General features: G+C 34.4%; 1 long non-coding RNA gene across 1 annotated transcript; it reads right to left on the reverse strand.

The window, feature by feature from the left end:
- Positions 1-5,429: 5,429 nt before the first annotated feature.
- LOC112136067 (uncharacterized) lies at positions 5,430-19,281 on the reverse strand. Its single transcript, XR_002917268.3, has 5 exons — positions 19,123-19,281; positions 17,218-17,397; positions 15,459-15,559; positions 8,380-8,408; positions 5,430-5,597 (listed from the first exon to the last, which is right to left on the reverse strand). It is a non-coding gene; the product is annotated as an uncharacterized LOC112136067 (long non-coding RNA).
- Positions 19,282-20,473: the final 1,192 nt, after the last annotated feature.

The following is a 20,473-nucleotide window of genomic DNA, read 5'->3' on the forward strand; positions in this document are numbered from 1 at the left end:
TGAAATCATTGCTAATCTTTTATAATTATCTTAATTTGTAATGTCACTTTCATCTATTATATTCCAATGTTTTATGTTAATTGCCAACAGAACACAAAAACATAAACTATATCTTTGAAAAATATTAGTTTCCTTTTCTCATGCAGTTTTGGCATTTGGAAGAATAAAAATATTGATCTCTTAGCAAAACAGTATGGTTTATTGTGGATGCCTTTCCAAAATGCTCTTTTCTTTCATTTTATTTCAAAATAATTAGGTTACAAGATGGGACAAAACAAATCTGGTGAAAACATTTTACTGAAATCACATTTATTGTGTGACACAGAGGGTTTCAAGCCTAAACAGTCTGGTTCTAGAGTACATGGCAATATCAAGTTTGTGATTTACCTTATATATGCATATTTCTGTCTGACAGGAGCAGAATTTAGAGTGAATCACCTCTGTTCAGGAAGTCAGTTTAATGTCATGAAAATTAAAAAGAAGGCCAGGCACGGTGGCTCACACCTGTAATCCTAGCACTTTGGGAGGCCGAGGCGGGTGGATCATAAGGTCAGGAGATTGAGACCGTCCTGGCTAACACAGTGAAACCCCGTCTCTACTAAAAATACAAAAAATTAGCCAGGCATGGTGGCACGCGCCTGTAGTCCCAACTACTCAGGAGGCTGAGGCAGGAGAATGGCGTGAACCCGGGAGGCGGAACTTGTAGTGGGCTGAGATGGCGCCACTGCACTCCAGCCTGGGCGACAGAGGGAGACTCTGCCTCAAAAGAAAAAAAAAAAAGAAAATTAAAAAGAAATTCAAATGTTACTACTATTGTATGCAAGTTGATGCGTTCTAAAACTAATCATCTTCCAGGGTTGGCAAACTATGGTGCTGCTGAATAAACCCTGTCACCAATCTGTTTGTGTTGAAAAAGAAATAAAAAATTAGACCCATTTGTCCAGTATTGATTATGTCAGCTTTTATGCTACAATGACACAGTTGAGGATTTGCAAAAAAAAAAAAAAAAAAAAAAAAATAGGCCAAATAGCCTTCAAACCCTAAAATATTTAGAATCTGGTCCTTTATTGGAAAAATGTATAAACCTCTGAGGTCTGAATTATCTTAACTCTGAATCTTTTTTAAAAAAGCATTATGCTAGATCACTGAGGAAATGGTCATCCCCACTCTATCTCTAAATGATTTTTTGGTTTTATCTTGAATAATTTGATTTTTTATGTTATCTAGCAAAGTTTAATTGCTACAAATTTACATAAAATATGTAGACATGTAATTTCTCTGAATGAAAAAAATTACAGCCAGTCAATATTTTAATAAGTCTCTTTTTACTTAGTTCTTTTATATTTCGCTTCATATTTATAACAGTAATTTTATGATAGTTAATATATACAGTTGTTTCTCAGTATCTATGGGGTATTGGTTCCAGGAGCTCCAGCAGATAGCTATATGCTCAAGTTCTCATATCTAAAATGACATAGTATTGGCATATAACCTATGAAATCCTCCAGTGTATTTTAAATCATCTCAAAATTACTTATAATGCATAATGCAATGTAAATATTATGTAAGTACTTGTTATGCTGTATTATTTAGGGAATAATGACCAAAACAAGTTTGTAAATGTTTAGTATGCAAGCATTTTATTTTCTCAAATATTTTCCACTGTGGTTTGTTGAATCCACAGATACAGACCCCATGGATAGGAAGGGCTAACTCTATATATCCTTTGATTTTAGCTTTGTGAATTTGTATTTCAAACAATAACGGTAATGAATTAAATAGATCTTCATCTTAATGGGACGAAATAGGAAATTGTTGAATACTATTTCAAACAGCTCAAAAAAATTACACAACATTGGTTTTGCCTGTTGTGCTTCCAACTCAGGCCAAGTAAAAAAATGGCAATGAGAAAACATATATATATAATTTAATGGCATATTAAGTACATTATATACAAATATATACAAACAGGGATACATTAACTTCTTCTGTAGGAGCACATACACAAACACACAAACATGATGTAGGAAGGCTTGTGTATAAAATAGGAAAAAAGTTGTTGTTCCTAATCTCATACTCAACAGACAATATCACTGTGACCCAGTCAGCATTCTCTAGCACAAGATAGGTGTCCTATAATTCCATTCAATCTGACGCTACCTGAAGATAGTGTCAGAACCCGCAGGTTAAGGGCTCTGTCCCCAAAGACTGTTCCCCTCTTCAGATGCCATTTACAAGAGTAGGCTCCAGGTTTTTCATAGCTTTTGTCCTATTTGGTCGGAAATCAGAGTTTTCCACAACTCTCTCCTTGGCTAAATCATTTTCTAGAGAGACTAACAAAACTCAAAAAAGTGCTTTACTGACTTTCTCTGGTTTATTCTAAAGGATAACACAAAGGATACAGATGAACAGCCAGATAGAAGAGATTAATAGGGTAAGGTATGGGAATGGGTGGGGAGCTTCCATGTCCTCTCCACGTGTGCCACCTTCCTAGCACCTCCATGTGCCCAGCAACCCAGAAACTCTCTGAACCTTATACTTCAGGGATTTTTATGGAGGCTTCATAATAATTGATCACATAGGAATGATTAATTACTATCAAAATCTCCAGCCCCTCTGTCCTTCCAGAAATGCGAGATGGAGCTAAAATTTCCAATTTTCTCATAATAGCCTGGTCATTCTGGTGACCAGCCCCCATCTAGAAACCCAGTAAGAGCTGCCTCGTTAGAACAAAAGACACCCCTGCTACTCAGGAATTTCCAAAGGATTAGGAGCTCTGTGACAGAAACCTGGGCCAAAAACCAAATATTAGACAAAAAATATGTATACAGTACCCCTACTGCTCAGGAAATTACAAGCGTTTTAGAAGCCCTATGACAGAAATGGAGCAGAAACCAAATATAAATTTTTTATATTACAATATCACAGCCTGTGAGAATCTTTCACTAGTATTCTACTGTTGTATTTATTAGTTTGTCCAACCAAAAAAGATACGTAATTTTTGGAAAATCCTTGGCCACCCAGCAGTAACGCATACCTTTCTCACATTCAAAATCCAAATATTAACATAATACAGCTAATATATACTTGTAATTCTTTTAACTCTTTAACAATTGATGACTGCCAAAAGAGATATAGAAACATACAATTTACTGTAGAAAATTTAAGAGCAAAAAAAATTTGTCAGGAAGCCAGAAGAGTTAATTTTGAAACCGTGTTTTCACAACAAACATCCAAATAAAGATATTCCTTGGTAGAACATTAGGGTTGAGAGTTTTCAGGAAAGATTATGGTTTACAGTACAGTTTGAGAAATTATCAACTGATATATACTTGTTACATTTTTGCTAGTAAATTTGGTCTTCAAGAGAAAGCATTTGTATGCTTTTTCTCTACAATAATGTAGAGAAAAAAGCAAATAATTAATATTTAACATATTTCTAATTTATTTTGCAAGAATGTCACTAGCATAATTCTGATTCCATGAATTCAAGATAGATATGTCTGTAAAAGACAACATTTCACTTGGATGTTTGTTTTGGAAAGGAACAACATATCTCTTACTGCCCTATTAGGTCATGAGTACACAAGAGTCAAAAGGAATGATATCTCTGAATCTTAACACTCAGCTTCTTTTAGTCAAGATACAAAAGATCACACATACAAATCTACTGAATTACCAGGTCATAGATTTTATTTTATTTTATTATTTATTTACTTATTTATTTATGGCTTTTTTTTTTTTTTTTTTTTAATAGTTTTGCTCTTGTCGACAGGCTGGAGTGCAATGGCGCGATCTCAGCTCACAGCAACCTCTGCCTCCCGGGCTCAAGCGATTCTCCTGCCTCAGCTTCCTGAGCAGCTGGGAGTACAGGCACCCGCCACCATGCCCGGCTAATTTTTGTATTTTTGGCAGAGATGGGGCCCACCATGTTGGCTAGGTTAGTTTTGAACTCCTGACCTCAGGTGATCCGTCTGCCTCAGCCTCCCAAAGTGCTGCGATTATAGACATGAGACACCACTCCCAGCCAGTAGATACTTAAATTATTAGTCAATTTCTTGGTTACTGTGAGTATGATGTGGCCCAGCATAATTCATTTAGGAAAGCTGTAACTCTAACAAAGGAAAAGAGCAATTTTTTTTTCTTTTCTTTTTCTTTTTTTTTTTTTTTTTTTTGAGACTGGGTCTAGCTTTGTTGCCCAGGCTGGAGTGCAGTGGCGCGATCCTCAGCTCACTGCAACCTCCACCTCCCGGATTCAAGCATTTCTCCTGACAGCCTCCTGAGTAGCTGGGATTACAGGCACGCCCCGCCACGCCCGACTCATTTTTGTATTTTTAATAAAAACGGGGTTTCACCATGTTGGCCCAGCTGGTCTCGAACTCCTGACCTCAGATGATTTGCCCTGATCCGCCAGCCTCGGCCTCCCAAAGTGCTGGGATTACAGGCGTGAGCCACCTCTCCCAGCGGAAAAGAGCAATGTTTAAATTTACAAATCAGTGTTACAGTGGTAGAAATAGATATGTGTATATTTAATATTAAATCATATCTTTCAGAAAAATTCATGTATCTGTTCATAGTATCAATCAATCTTGATGCTGGGAATTACAATTTAATAATATATTTTTATTACTAAAAAGAAAGGTAACTGAAAAGGGCATTAATTTTTTTTTTTTTTTTTTTTTTTTTTTTGAGACGGAGTCTAGCTCTGTCGCCCACGCTGGAGTGCAGTGACGCAATCTCGGCTCACTGCAAGCTCCGCCTCCCGGGTTCACGCCATTCTCCTGCCTCAGGCTTCCTAGTAGCTGGGACTACAGGTGCCCACCATCACACCCGGCTAATTTTTTTGTACTTTTAGTAGAGACGGGGTTTCACCATGTTAGCCAGGACGGTCTGGATCTCCTGACCTCATGATCCACCCACCTCGGCCTCCCAAAGTGCTGGGATTACAGGCATGAGATACCGCGCCTGGCCAGGCATTAAAACTTTTAAAAAGCTGTTTTACAACTTATGGGCTGAGGAGTACGTTGAAGTTGTGTGGGCTCATTACTTTCTTCAGAGACTCATTGTGGAGTGGCATGTCTTTGTAGACTGTGGCCTTCTGGCATCTATTTAATGGCAAATTTGAGTGTCTGACCAAAGCAAGATCCTATTGTGGCTGTTTTATAGACACATTCTTCAGTACTAAACTCAGTGATATTGAAAGAGATGAAGAGAGACATAGAGTTGGGATGGAGAAAACTGTTAAAAATGAAACAGGTGTATTAAAATATTCTTTAAAAATTCACAAGGTGTGCCAAGTTTGGTTTTTCGATAGACATCTTTTTAACACTGACAAGATCCATGACATAACAGAGAACCTAGTATTCACCTTGAACATTTAGCTCTTGAACAATTTTAGTTCAATTACAGCTTTGTGAGTGTAACATACTAGAAATGAAGTTGTTTACCAAATTCACTGAATAATTACAGATTTATATGTTTTAATGCTGACTGTATATGGGTCCCACCTTGTTTCTTTTAAATCACTGCAGTTCCACACTGCTTTTTTCTTCATAAGCTTTACTTCACTTCCAGATATCTGATGGTTTTCTAAGTTCCTAAAAACAACAGAAAATGAAAGCATTTTTGATTAAATAAAACCCTTAAGATGAATTCACATAGGTAATTTAGATAAACATTAATAGTTCTCTGAACTCTCTAAGACACACAACTAAAATTAAGTTCAAACATGTTCCTATTATAAGAATTACATTAATTCAAATACGCTCCTCTTATAAGGATTACATTAGATCATGAACTTTACATCCATGGATGCTGTATTTCTATTCTCCTACTTTTGTAGACTTAGTATGTGGCTCCTTGCCACCTTCATCTGATTGTTCTTCATTATACTGTTTACACACATAACTCTTCACATTAAATAAAATATTTTAAAGTTTTCAGTTGGTTTATTGTGCTAACTGCAGTGTTTCTGTGTAATGACAATCAGATGATGTCAATAGAAACATATTATTAGAGATGATTATGCAATTTTCTAGAATTCAGTGGTGTTTCCATGATATTTAAATTCATTTTTACCAGAAGCAAGTAGATGGAAAACGAATGATGGCAAATCTAAGACAAAGATATCACTTTTCAGTATCTTCAATAACAGTGTAGTCTATTGTTATTTGGTTAAAACAAAAGAGAGACTAATAATCAATATCATTACATTTTGAGTGAGTAGGTCGTATAGGTTTGATTAGTGAAATACATATGTAAAATAAAACATGTAATAAGAAAGGACATTTGTTTTTCCTAAACTTAATACTTGCACTAAAATAATCTAGACATCATGACATATCATATGAATAAATGAAGTATTAATATACTAAATTTCCATGAATAAAGCTTTAAAAATTAACATATGTAAATAATAGTAATTATAATATAAATTAAGATTGTGAAATGAGAGTAGTTGATTATTCAAAACACTTATTTTACATGATCTTTAAAGTAATTGTTTCTTTTTAAGTATTCCATTCCTATGATGTTGTACCATGGCATGGATGATGACTTTCTATGATAGTTCAGGGTTCCAAAACACTATATGGATTGTATTTCAAATAATTTGTTTCTGGGTCTTGCATAGTTTGTTTAGATAATAGAATAGCTGAAATCACAAATGAAACGGCATGTAGAATATACCACTCAGGAAAATCAAGTTGCTATTTTGAAAATATACGTATTAACTCCTTCAGGAAAACTTACTCTTGTTAAATTTATTTATTATACACATCTAGAAAATATTGCAGCTGAAACTGAGTCCTATAATGCAGTCATATAATGAAGTAAGAATGAATGAAATGTCCGGATGAGTGATTGGCCAATTTCCGTTAAGTAGCCTGGGGCCATTTTGGAGTGGGAATATTTCTAGCATTTCCCTCAGGATGGCTATGACCAAGATACAAAAGCAGGAGAAAATGATAAAAACCAAAGGGGAGCTCATAAGAAGGGAGTGAGTGTAGGATGGTAACAGGCCATAGAAAAAGACCAAAAGGATTCATGAACAAGTCCAATTGTTGCCCATTGTGAAGCCACATATGTCTTCATGAGAGGCCACATAGAGGAACTAAGTTGAATCTGGTTTGACTTGTTCCCCCGTGCAGGATTTGCAGACCAGTATGAGGGAACAGTGTGCACACTGTTCCTATCTGAGGTAGAGAGAGGTGTCCTAAGCAAGGTATAGGTAAATGTCTTTATAAATTCATTTTCAGGGAATTTGAAAGACCTTCCTGGAGGAGGCAGCACTGAAGAACGGGTAAGGTTTATATCTGTATTGTTGCTGAATACAGTTATAATACTCAGGTTTTAGGATAAAAAACATGTTCACAAATTGCCAAAATAAAAGATACATTATTTCCAGATGCAATATGTGCTGATATACCTTCTTAAACATTACCTTTAATCTATTAAGTCTCTTTCCTTCCCTGTAACTATTTTTCTCATTTATCTATTTGTATTTCTTCACTTTGTTTTAACATCTGCCTTTAGAGTCACTTTTTAAATAATTTTTTTAGAGTGTTTTTATTTCATTTGGGCTCCTGGATAATTCATGTCAAGAAGTTATGAATCAAATTTTTACTAATTCCTTAACTGAGATTTACATTACTATTACTTCCTTATTCTCTGACCTGTCCAGTAATGATGATGCCAATGAATAATACCTGCCTTTTCTCCTGTCCCAAACACTTTATTAGACTCCTCAAATTATCTAGAATTAAATTCTATAGAAAAAAAATCAAACAGGTGTATTGATCTCATTCAATAGATGAGATCAGTGAGCCTCCAAAAGGTTAAGTTACTTTCCTAAATGTTAATCCCAGTCTCACTGATGCAAAAGCCCCAGGCTTCTTCGTGGTTACATTCTGTGCACTTCTGTAGAACTGGCAGAGCCAAACCTAGAGACTGTGTCTTAACTTCCTGGCCCTTCCAATGTATGTCTGACTGCATTTGAAAACTGCAGGTACTTATAGCACAGCTGGAAGAAATGGAGAAAGAAAGGATTATATTTTTTCATGTTACCCTATGAAGATCAGAACAATCTACCAGATTATTATTTATATATGATTTAAAAAATGAGCTAAACCATTTAAATCAACCCTTTGGGTTAGAGAGGTCAAAATAGTGAAATTGATGACCCAGCAGGCAATCTTTCTTGTCCTTTTCTTCCTTTCCTAAAGTACCATGTGTTGTTATATTATGTTCTTGGAGAAACTATGTGTTTAATAATTAGTCTATTTAATAATTTAACTCTGAGCTATTGCTCACTGAGGCAGAAATCTGGATACTGAAGTCATACAGCTAAGTCCTATTAGAAGGCTAAAGAATCTACTTAACAATTTCAGAATGTTGATCTGGACCATTTGCTGTGAATTGCAATGAGGCAGAAAATGCATTTTAGAGTTTGCTATATTAGAGATAATGGAACTACTTTGCTCAAGAATGAAGAGATAATTTAAATATAATTTTTTGCTTCATATACAATCTCACTATATGTTTTAGAGTCACTTGTATTATATAATGCTTATCTTTGCAGTTTTAATGTGACTATGACATTTTATTAGCTTCAAATGCCTATTCCCCAGATTTACTATCACACTGTTGCCCTACCCACCCCACCCCACTCCACCGCACCCCCATTTTTATGGAAATGGATCTCCTTTTTAGTGGTTGTTTTTCTGACTTCTGCCTTGAAGACAGTTCTTGACCTCTCACTGATGCGTCAGTGCTGTGCTGTGACAGCTGTCATATATTTGCAGATCTGCTTTGAATGCTTTGTTTGTATAACATCCCTTCACTTCACCTTTTTCCATGTTTTTGATGCCACTCGCTCAGCTTAATCTATTGGTGATGTGAAATGAATGAGTTTTCTTACACACGCATGAAAAGGAGAAGTAAAGGAAAAAGACAGGAAAATCCAAACATGAGAGAGTTTTGGACAACTACTGGTTGTGGGATTCCAAGGTTAAAAGTGAATTACTTTCAGAATTACTGAAAGTAATTTCTGAATTACTTTCAGACCTGGGTTGATGAAATTTTTAATGCCATTTGTAGCTCTTTTTAGCTTTGTGATGCATCCAATCTTATGGATAGCATAATCATTCGCATATAACCTGTAATATTATGCTGTTGACACATTTTAAAACAATAGTGAAATCCTAACACCATAAGATAAAGGATTTATTATTCTTATCTTATAAACAGAAATTCTTAAGAGAGTCCATAATGTACTTTGAGACATTTTCTGAAGTGGGCATCTGAAGTTCAGCTTGCAGTTTTTGTCATCCAGTCAATCGGTAAGATTTTATGGCGTTTGCATCATAACAATTTGTATGGACAATCTTTCATTAACCTCTGCTTCTGCATTCTACTTTTATCACCAAGTCCAAATCACATCCCCAGGAAGTAAACTAAGTTTTATTTGCTAAAATGTGTTTATAATATATGTATGTGTGTATATGTGCTAAATACAGTAAGTTATAACAATTGACAATAAAGAATGACTGGTCTCAAGGATCCAGTGGTTTAGTGGATGTTTCGTTAGATTTATTCAAGAGATTTTGTTTTCATATTGCTTGATGGTGCCTTTTAAGAGGTGTCCATATATTTATTATAGTCTGTTTCTCTTTTGTGGCTTTCATTTCCAAACTTGTTTCTCTCTTTTTATCACTGAACAAAAAGTATGTACTGCACCCAGCTGGCAACTACATTAACATAATTATACTAGCTAGCTGTCTTTACAAATACCACTCTACTATCTTCATTGATGTGATTTATGACTTTGACCGAACTTTTCCAGTAAATTCTTGCTAAGATAGATAAAAGTTGCTCATTTTATTGCTCATTTCAGGAACTGTCTCAAATCCCATTGTTTTTCATTTATTTATTTTTATTTTACTTTAAGTTCTGGGATACATGTGCTGAATGTGCAGTTTGTTACATAGGTACACGTGTGCCATGGTGGTTTGCTGCACCTATCAACCCATCATCTAGGTTTTAAACCCCACATGCATTAGGTATTTGTCCTAATGCTCTCACTCCCCTTGCCCTCGACCCTCCAACAAGCTCCTGTGTGTGATGTTCCCCTCCCTGTGTCCATGTGTTCTCATTGTTCAACTCCCACTTATGAGTGAGAACATGCGATGTTTGGTTTTCTGTTCCAGTCTCATAATCCCATTTTAAATAAGTCAAAATGTTCAACTTTCTATAGACAGTATCAAATAATTAATCCTCCAAGACCATTAAAAACCTTATGGAAGGCCAGGTATGGTGGATTATGCCTGTAATCCCAGCATTTTGGGAGGCCAAGGCAGGCAGATCACCTGAGGTCAGGAGCTCGAGACCAGCCTGGCTAACATGGTGAAACCCCGTCTCTAGTAAAAATACAAGAATTAGCAGGGCACGGTGGCAGGAGCCTGTAGTCCAGCTACTCGGGTGGCTGAGGCAGGTGAATCACTTGAACCCAAGAGACGGAGGTTGCAGTGAGTTGAGACTGAGACACTGCACTCCAGCATGGGCTACAGAGCAAGATTCCGTCTCAAAAAAGAAAATTTAAAAAATTTAAAACCTTATGAAGTTGTTTAAGTATTACTATTGGGAAGCCAGAATTTGACAATTTTGGAGGTCCAAGGAGAATAAAATTAAGCTGTTTTCCTCTCTATGTCACAATGCTTTCCACTCAGAAACAGCACTTGCTTCTGCTAGTCCTTGGGCATGTAGCTTGAGTGTCTCTCAGAGCATGATAATTATCGGTAATTAATTAGATTGTGTCTGAATGTTAATTTCTTTGTATCAAAGCTCCTCAAACACCAATTTAATTTCCTATCCTTGTGTTAAAAAAACCCTTTCCTAGAGACCCTTTGATCATCTGATCAGATGTGAAAACTTTCATTCTTTTCTTTGTGTTAAGAACACTGTTATTTGTCTCTCTCTGCCCCCTGCCCTTTTTTGTTACATGTCTTTTAATAGGAAAGTACTCAAGAAAGAAGATAGACATAGACCCCAATAAGCCCACTCTTCAAGCCAAACCTGGTGATTAAAAAATTCAGTGTGCCTTATACTGGCATTCTTTAGTCCAACTTTACCTCAGGTCACTTATCAAAACTTTCTAAGGAGTTTCCACAGTGTTTTCTTGTTTTGTCTGTGAACATTTGAATCTGAGAGAGATCCCTTAATACTTTCTAACAAAAAGTGCAGAATAGTTGGGTGAACAAATTAGTTGGTCACGGTCCAGACATTAGGCTGAGGGTCCCAAAACATGAAGTCATAGCAACTATTTTAGCAACAATTTCAGTGGGTTTGTTTTAGTCCAAATTTTAGATAGTGTTCCCTCTGGGACTTACTACTACTTCATAAATGTATTTATGCTATAACTCATATGGTAGACTGATATTTTAAATGCTATAATTTAAAATCACAGTGGCCAATTTTGGAAACTTGATACAAAAACTTTATTGCTTAAGAGGTGCCTTAGAATCAAAAGGGAGCAATATTTCAAATACCAAATGCAAGTGCTTATTTCAGATAATGTTTGGCAGTGTATCAAATAAAAGGTTACAATTTAATGTGGCATCGTGACATTTACCAAACTGTGAAATCATCACCACACATTAGGTTAGATAATTTTCATCTTTCTAAAAAGAGATCCCATACCTACTAGCTGGGGCTCAACACCCCCTCACCCCAACTCACTGACTCCTTCAGTCCTTGGCAACTACGATTCTACTTTCTATTTCAGTGGATTTTCCTATTCTTGACCTTTTATACAAATTGAAATATACAACACATGGTCTTTTATGACTATATTATTTTCCACAGAAAAAATGTTATGACATCTTGATATATATATACCACAGTTTCCTTAATCAATCCACTGTTGATGGGCACTTAGATTGATTCCATGTCTTTGTTGTATAAATCTTTTGCATTTTTAAAATAGTTTTGAATATATATATTATATATATAGGTACTATAATTGACAAAATTCAACACAGGAAATTAAACTCTTACCCTGAAAGAACATAAGCTGGTTAAAATTTTCCCAAGCCAAAAACTGAGACACAATTAAAGAGGATTTCTGTGTCTTAATAATGGCTTCAGATTCCATAATGATTACATTAAAGTATGACATCACTATATGGATTAACCATGTTCTCAGCAACTTTACCTTTTCCTAGAAAGCCCCAATATAAATAGTACTTTTAAGGGTTAAAATGAGCTCTTCAATCACCTTCTTCTTTCCTAAGCAGAAACATTATGTAATAACATCAGAAATCCATCCACTTGATTTCACATTTCATCTATCTATTCGGTCTTTCTAATTAAATACCCTAACCTCCTTAATACCCTAACAACTCAATAGTCTTTCTCCTCATTTCATTGTCTTCTGTGATTAAAAACAACGACAACAACAACAACAAAACACCTAGGTGAACATACTCTTCTGTTTTTTCTCTGCTTGCACTCAAGCAGCTGAGATCTCTGGGAATAAATCATAATGTGTGAAAACAGGTATTACTATTAATTCATCATCACTCACATAAAAATGGCAAAAGAGCAATCCATAAAAACCAATTTTCTTCGTTCTTTCTTACTTTCATAGTCCTGTGAATAAACTCCCTAACACACCTTTAAGTTGACAAATGAAATTTTTATACTTTTATTAAATTGCAAAGATGTAATTTTTGCCATATGGTATATCGTATAAATTATTAAATAAAATTTAAATAAGATTTCATTAAAACTTCAGAGCAGCATATTTTTCTTGTTTCATGTATGTAAAATGTCTATTATGTAAACGAATTGGCAAGGCCAGCCTCCATAGTCAAACCAATCAGCTACATCAGGCCTACTTTCTGTCATAAAGTGTCTTACATCATTTTTCAATTTGAATAGAAACGTTAATACGTGCCTGCATGACAAACACACTACTTTTGAAATTTGACTCTAATATAACTATCAACTAGCTAAAGCATGAAGACTTGCTATGATTTTGTCATTTTTGTGTAATCAATTACTGTCCCCCTTAATATTTCTTGCTTAGCCTCTATGGCGGATTTATTTTAGAATAAAATTGACTCTTTGTCATCCTAGAAGGATCCAGAAATGCATTATGTTAAGTTAATAATTGAAATGTTTTGTGTGTTTGTAGAGAAAAATGGATGATTGTGAAAGAGGTAGAAAAGCAGAACTGAAAAACTGTCTTCAGACATTACTCTTCTAGGAAAGAGTGCATATTGGAAAATGAGATACTGAAAATATGTCAACCAATCTGCTGCCTTAATAGTCTTAGATTTATCTTTATACACATACTTTGGAGATCACAGCAATTCTACCACATTCTTTTGTTGATAAATTTGTTGATATACCTTGCAAACCCCCAAAATTTGAGACAGGTCTCAGTTAATTTAAAAAGTTTATTTTGCCTAGGTTGAGGATGCACCCACAATACACCCTCAGGAAGTCCTGATGACATGTGCCCAAGGTGGTCAGGGCACAGATGGTTTTATACATTTAGGGAGACATAAGACATCAATCAATATATATAAGAAGTAGATTGCTTCGGTCTGGAAAGGTGGGACAACTTGATGCAAAGGCAGGAAGAAGACTCGAAGTGGGGAAAGAGCTTCCAGATCACAGATAGGTGATACACAAATGGTTCTTTTGAGTTTCTGATTAGCCTTTCCAAACGAGGCAAATCAGATATGCATCTATCTCAGTGAGCAGAGGAGTGGCTTTGAATAGAATGGGAGGCAGGTCTGCCCTAAGCAATTTCCAGCTTGAGTTTTCCTTAGTGATCTTGGGGGCCCAAGTTATTTTCCTTTCACAACCTGCAATAATTTTTCTGAGCCTCCACTATCCTCAAACCTTGTCATCTATGGTGACTCGTTTTCTTCTTCTTCTTCTTTTTTTTATTTTTATTTTTTTGAGACAGGATCCTGCTCTGAAGCCCAGGCTGGCAGTTGATGCTTTTCCAAGTAACTTTTAGTTAATTTTTTAAACATTTATTTTTTAATATAACAATACATTTAATGAAATATTGTGTTGTATAGGAATTGCAGGGTTTTTTGTTTGTTTGTTTGTTTGTCTTTTGAGACAGAGTCTTCTTCTGTTACCCACGCTAGAGTGCAATGGCATGATCTCAGCTGACTGCAACCTCCAGCTTCCGGATTCAAGTGATTTTCCTGCCTCAGACTCCCAAGTAGCTGGGAATTACAGGCATGCGCCATCACGCCTGGCTAATTTTTGTGTTTTTAGTAGAGACGGGGTTTCACCATGTTGGCCAGGCTGATCTCCAGCTTCTGACATCAGGTGATCCGCCTGCCTCAGCCTCCCAAAGTGCTGGGTGAGCCACCATGCCCGGCCAGAATTGCAGTTTTTAATGATTATCTTTCAATATCTCTTGTCTTATTTGCCATGAATTATTTTATAATTCAACATTGAAAATAAATCCTCTTATTCTAATTCACAAATTTTGGAGAACTGCGTATCTCTCATGTCCATAAAAAAATCAAAATACTATTTTATTGCATTTTACAGTTTCAAAAATGCCTTGAGGAACATCATCTCCCTTTTGGGAAGTTATGCCAAGAAATCCTTGCATGACATTGTTTTATAAAGGAAAAGACTGAGATATCGGATACTAAATGAGGTATTAGATCATGCTTTGATGGAAAGTGGAATTAAATTCACACAGATCAGACTCCTTCTCTTTCTGTGGAAGCACATCCAAAACTTTTATCCATTGTCAAAAAAAAAGGCATTTCATAGTATATATTCCAAACGTAACTAAAAGCATTGGAGGACAGGTGAAATTCATTGGCCAGAATTGGAATTTTATTGATTTATTAAATCAAACTGATGGATTAGAAAACTCTAAGGCTCTATAAGTAAAAAAATATTTAATAAGACACATTAAATAAAATCCAGAAAAAAATTTATTTAAGCAAAAGAGCAAATTTAGTGATCTAGTGACAGATTATCAGGTATATCAGTGACTGAGAAAATAAAGATTTCATTAAATCTAAGCTTGGGATCATCTTAGTTACTTCAAGGGAAATATTTGATGTATATTACATGACATATTTATGAAATGTGTATATGCATTTTTATTGCTGACTTGCAAACCTCTTTCTGTAAACTTACAAACTATTCCCAATGGGAAATAGTTTAGCTAGACTATGACATCAGATAAGTGCAAGAGACATAAAATAAGAGTGGCTTAAAAAATGGTAGGTAGATTTGATTATTACACATTGTAGGCCTGTATAAAAACATCATGTATACTTTATACATATATACAACTATTATGAACCCATAACATTAAAAAAACTGAAAAGCAAATTTTTAAAAAGAAAAATTATTTCTCTGTCATGTAAAAGTTGGAGCTTGTCCAGCATGCTATTTCAAAAAGTTACCTGGAGTCCAGCTCCTTGTGTATTATGGCCACACAATCTCTATGGAATGTTTTCATTCACACACTGACAGACAACTCACGACCCGGTGTTTACAGCAGATGCTGAGAGGTGAAAAGAGAAAATAAAAGTCATAGACCCACCTTCTAAGGAAACAACCAGGAAATTGTACACATTAATTCTGCCTATATTCTTTGCCAGAATATACCCATACCTGGCTGCAAAACAAACACAAATAACTGGAGTATATCATCTGTATTCTAGCTAGGTATGAGCCTGGTATAAATTCAGACTATGAAAATGGTGAAAAAAAGAAATTGGCATGTACAACTTTCAGAATTTGCAATTTGGAAGGTATGAGATTAACTAAAAATGTCAAATATAGCAAGTTAAAGTCATATCTTAAATATATGTAGGTACTATTTTGTATGCTTATTTACATTTTTATTTCTAAAGGGGCAGTATACTTCGCCAGAAACTTTCCAAACATATATACCAAACATTAAGAAGTAGAAATGCTTTCATTTCACTGAAAAATTTCTTATGTAGATATGTTTTATTTTCTGTAACTGCAGGTATAATTTTAAATGATAATATAAGTCCTCTAATGTTTGCCAGAAGAAAAATTTTAATAGTATTTCTATATTTATATTAAAGAATTGTACAAATGGTAATAAAGGACTTAAAATTTGATAAACAAATGGTTTTGACATAGAATGTCACACAAGAAGTTTAAATAAAATTGGTGCTTTTTTAATTGAATAAATGGTTGTAAAAAAGTATTTGTACTCAAGTGTTTTCTACCCAATAAACTATAATATCTCCTGGAAAAATATTCAGTGCCTTGCCACTATTAAATATCAAGCAATTTCTTTTAATATGGCTAGTATATTGGAATATATTAGTAGACAGGCAAATAATTGTTGCTTTCATAAAGACTGTATTCTGTTGGGAGACACTTGAATCTAATTATGCACAAATCATAATAAATGCATGATTACCAACTGAGATTTTTGACTATTAAAGAAACCATTCATGTAAATGAAAAGAAATAAATCTTAATTAGGATAGGGATTGGGGTAGGGCTTTAACAGCTATTCTGTAGAAAAACTTTTTATTCTAGATTTGAAAGGTAAGTAATTTTAAAGAGGCTTGAGAACAATACAATGAAAAGAAGAAACAGCATGGACTCTTCTACAAGGAGGGAAGGAACATGAGAGATTTGTGAAACTGAGAAACCCACCAGCATTTAGAAATTAATGGAGGGTGCAGTGTGAGATGAATATGAAGTTGTTGGTAGAGACAAGATCACTCTAGGTCATAAAACCCACCATGTCAGCTATTTTTATATTAATCCTAAGAGAAATGTGATTTAATCACAGAGGCAGCACATACAGGGGTTAAAATCATAGATTCTGAAATCCCAGCTCTGCTATTTACTAGCTGTGTGACCTTCATAACTTCCTCCTGACAGTTTTTTTTCTCTGAAATGAGAATAACATATTATCTACTTCTTAGAGTTCTTATAGGTAGAATTGAATTCATAATCTTAAAGTATTTAAAACACTGCCAAGATCATAATAAATGCCAGGTAAGGATTTGATAAATGTGCATTTGAAAATGTAAAATGCGAGAGGCTAAAATGGAAACCTATTATTTAAGAAGTTAATTTTGCAGCCTAGTTTAGGGAAGCTGATAACCGAGGACTCCTAGTTTTTTGACTTTCAGAGACTCTGTTCTTGTTTCTAAATGCTAAGATTACCTGAGAGAAGCCACCTTGCAATGTGTATGCTTCCCATTGATGTTTGTCACCATGCTTCACCTCCAAATTGGGAACATGAGTCCATCCTTTGCTCTTCTCCACGAACTGAATTATGCATAGGGCTTCCATTCTACTCATCCCAGGAAGAAACATTCCCCGTAGGATGTCTTCTCTGTAGAACTAATTATGGTTACTAATTGCATGTAAAATTAAAGTGTAAAGTGGAGTAAAAGCTTTGTGCAGAAGCATAATATTTAATTGAGTGCTAATTCTGTTGTGATTATTTTAAATAATAGGAGGGTGGTAGTTAAAAAAATGTATAGCAATGGTTTGCTGGACAGCTAAAAAACCCTGCATATGATCACAAATGCCAAGGTATTCAAAAGATGCTTTATTTTATTTGTTAGTCAAAATGCATTGCTCGATTTGATTTGCTCTAACATTCTCTCACACTTGATCCTCATGTTGTGTAGGAAATATTTTCAGATTACATGCAGAAAACTACCTATGAAGACATCAATCACGGCAGCAAAACTAGTACTGGATTTTCTAAACGTATCCTAAAGGATAGACCTGAAATTGATGAGGGAGAATGAAGATGTGGATTTTTTGTGTTATGTTCATTGTCATGATATATCTTATAGTGCTTGCAAATTTGATTTTCTTAAGCCATACATGGAATACAGTTGTTTGTCAAGGGTTAAAAAGCATTGCAAGTTCCGAAGTAAACATGTACAAAGGTCACACATAGTATCCATACTGATTCAGGGAGACTTTGTTGTGAAAAAGACACTTTTATTTTCCTTCAGAGTTGAAACTATTTCTTACAAAATTGAAAGTAGATAATAGATTTTAAATCAGTAAATCAGCAAAATATTACCTTATCCAGGGGATGTCTAACATCAGGTCAGTTAAAATGAATAATTACTTTGAAGCTGAGGTGTAGATCATCTTGGTATCCTTCCAAATCCAAGATGTCCTACCTGAAATCAAGTCCAACCTCTTTAACAACCTCTCCAAAACAATCTTGATTGCTTCGTGTTCATACATCGTAAATTGGTTTAAAATAGAGAGGCACAATATCCAAGATAGTATAGAATCATAAGAAAACTTTTAACAACTCTTATAAAAATGTAAATGCATTAATTTTAGCAGTACTTGGAGCAAAATTATGTGTAGTTTTAAGAACGCATATTTTATTAATACGTGGATTTTTCTATGAAATTATCAGGCTTAGTATGGTTTATTTCACGCATAAGATAGACAGTAATGAAATGGGTTTACTTTATTTTTCATTGCAAATATGACAACAGCTGATCACCTATTTTATTCTTTAAATTGTTTATGTCTTAAGAAAACAAAACTATCTGAAGTTAAGCCTCGCTGAAAGAGTAAGCATTGTTTATTTGTGTTAACATATACATTATCGAGCATCTATTTGGCATAGAGAATCTTATCTAATCATTTTTATTTGGTAGTATTTGAAGTCATTCCCTTTTTTCATATTTATTTGCAATACAAAAATGTTTCCACTTTGAAGATAAGTTAATTTTATCATCTTTCTGAGAAAATAGAGACAAAAAGTCGTTTTAATAACTAGCTTATATTGAAAAACTGAGTTTTAGCATGTAACCATTTTAAGCTAGTTATATTTGAGATAATTAGTAAGGATAAGCAACGTCTAGAAGCTGAGTAAGTCATAATTAATTTCAGCTATCTCTGGTAAAAAATATTCATGGATGAAAGAAATTTCAGAAAGAATTTTATTTGACTAAAATTAGCAAGAAAATAATTAATCCAGGAAAATTTTCTTGATAAACCACAGGTAGGTTGATATTCATTAATTTTCTCAAAGATAACAAGGTCACCTTTTCAGCTCTAATACCAGCATTCTCTTAGCAATACCTGATCTGCACAGATGTTTATTTCTCCTTCAGTTCTCAAATTAGGTTCACTGGTCGAGTTGTGAGGAGCTCCCTCTGCACTACTTGTTGCTAATCAAGGTCTGTTTATTAAGAGTGAAGCTGCTTAGCTTTTCCAAGATTCCACCAAGATAATCAGTATCTGGAATATTCAAAACAGTTTTTTAAAAATACATACACGTGAAGAAAAAGGCAATTAGAAGAAATCAAAATGCAGTTTGAAATAATCTATAGCAAAAGGAAATAGAATCTTATAGAATAATATATTTTTAAAACCTATGTAAATACACAATTCTTTGGAAATCTAAGTTATTATTATTATATAACCTTCTTGATAGATGGGGAATAAACTAAATATTATGGTTAAAGTAACCATAATTTATACATAAAACAAAGAAAATAATTTTAAGAAGCATTCTGCAAAGATGTATACACGTGTAAAACTGATGCAAAGCAAGAGAATATTATTATATAAAACATTACATCATCAAGATTTATTTGTGCATTTCTACTGAATGCTACTAAACTAATATTTTTCCATCCTAAAAATCCAAACTCTTATCTCCTAAGAAATAATATCTCTATATTTCTGTGGCCTTTTTTGCTAGGCCTGAGTTTAAATTTGCCCAAGTGCCACACACGAGCTCAGGTGCTATTTAATTCATTCCCCTGCAGGTGAATAAGGTATATATATGTGGACCTTTATAACTTTTACTACTTTGCTGAAGTGCTGAGGGCTGTTTGTTGTGGCTTACAGAATGAGAAATCAATTAAAATATCTCAACTGGCAGTACAGTGTATTGCGCTGTAATCATGTCATATATATTCACAGACATAGATAAAGTTTTCTTTACTGTTATTTTATGTATGTTACTCTAGAAAGTTAGAACTCTCACTCAACGAAGTAGAATAAAAACTCAATCATATAACAACAGAAAAAATTTTTAAATATACAATAGACTTTTTTTCCACAAAACACTGAAGCAACAATAATTAAATGTGTTAATGGTTAACACAGTTGGAGGATCAACATAACAGTATCAACTGTGTTGGATATAGGCAAAGTTGGGCAAACCAAAATCAATACCACCACTAGAACAAACAAAAAATTAAAATAAAATTCAAGCACAATTTATGGATTTCAACAAGTGTGTTTGATTACTAATACCTAGATTAAAACAAAATGAAAGAAATTATAGTGAGATAAAAAGTATGTGTTTCTCATAACAATATCCATAGTAAATAGCAAAGTTTCTTAGGCATGCAGTGCATGCTAAAAACAATTGAGTGCATGCATGAATGAATGAATGAATGAATGAACACATCCTTATTCT

The sequence above is a fragment of the Pongo abelii genome, chromosome 14 (assembly GCF_028885655.2).
Source record: "Pongo abelii isolate AG06213 chromosome 14, NHGRI_mPonAbe1-v2.0_pri, whole genome shotgun sequence".
Classification (NCBI taxonomy): Eukaryota; Metazoa; Chordata; class Mammalia; order Primates; family Hominidae; genus Pongo; species Pongo abelii.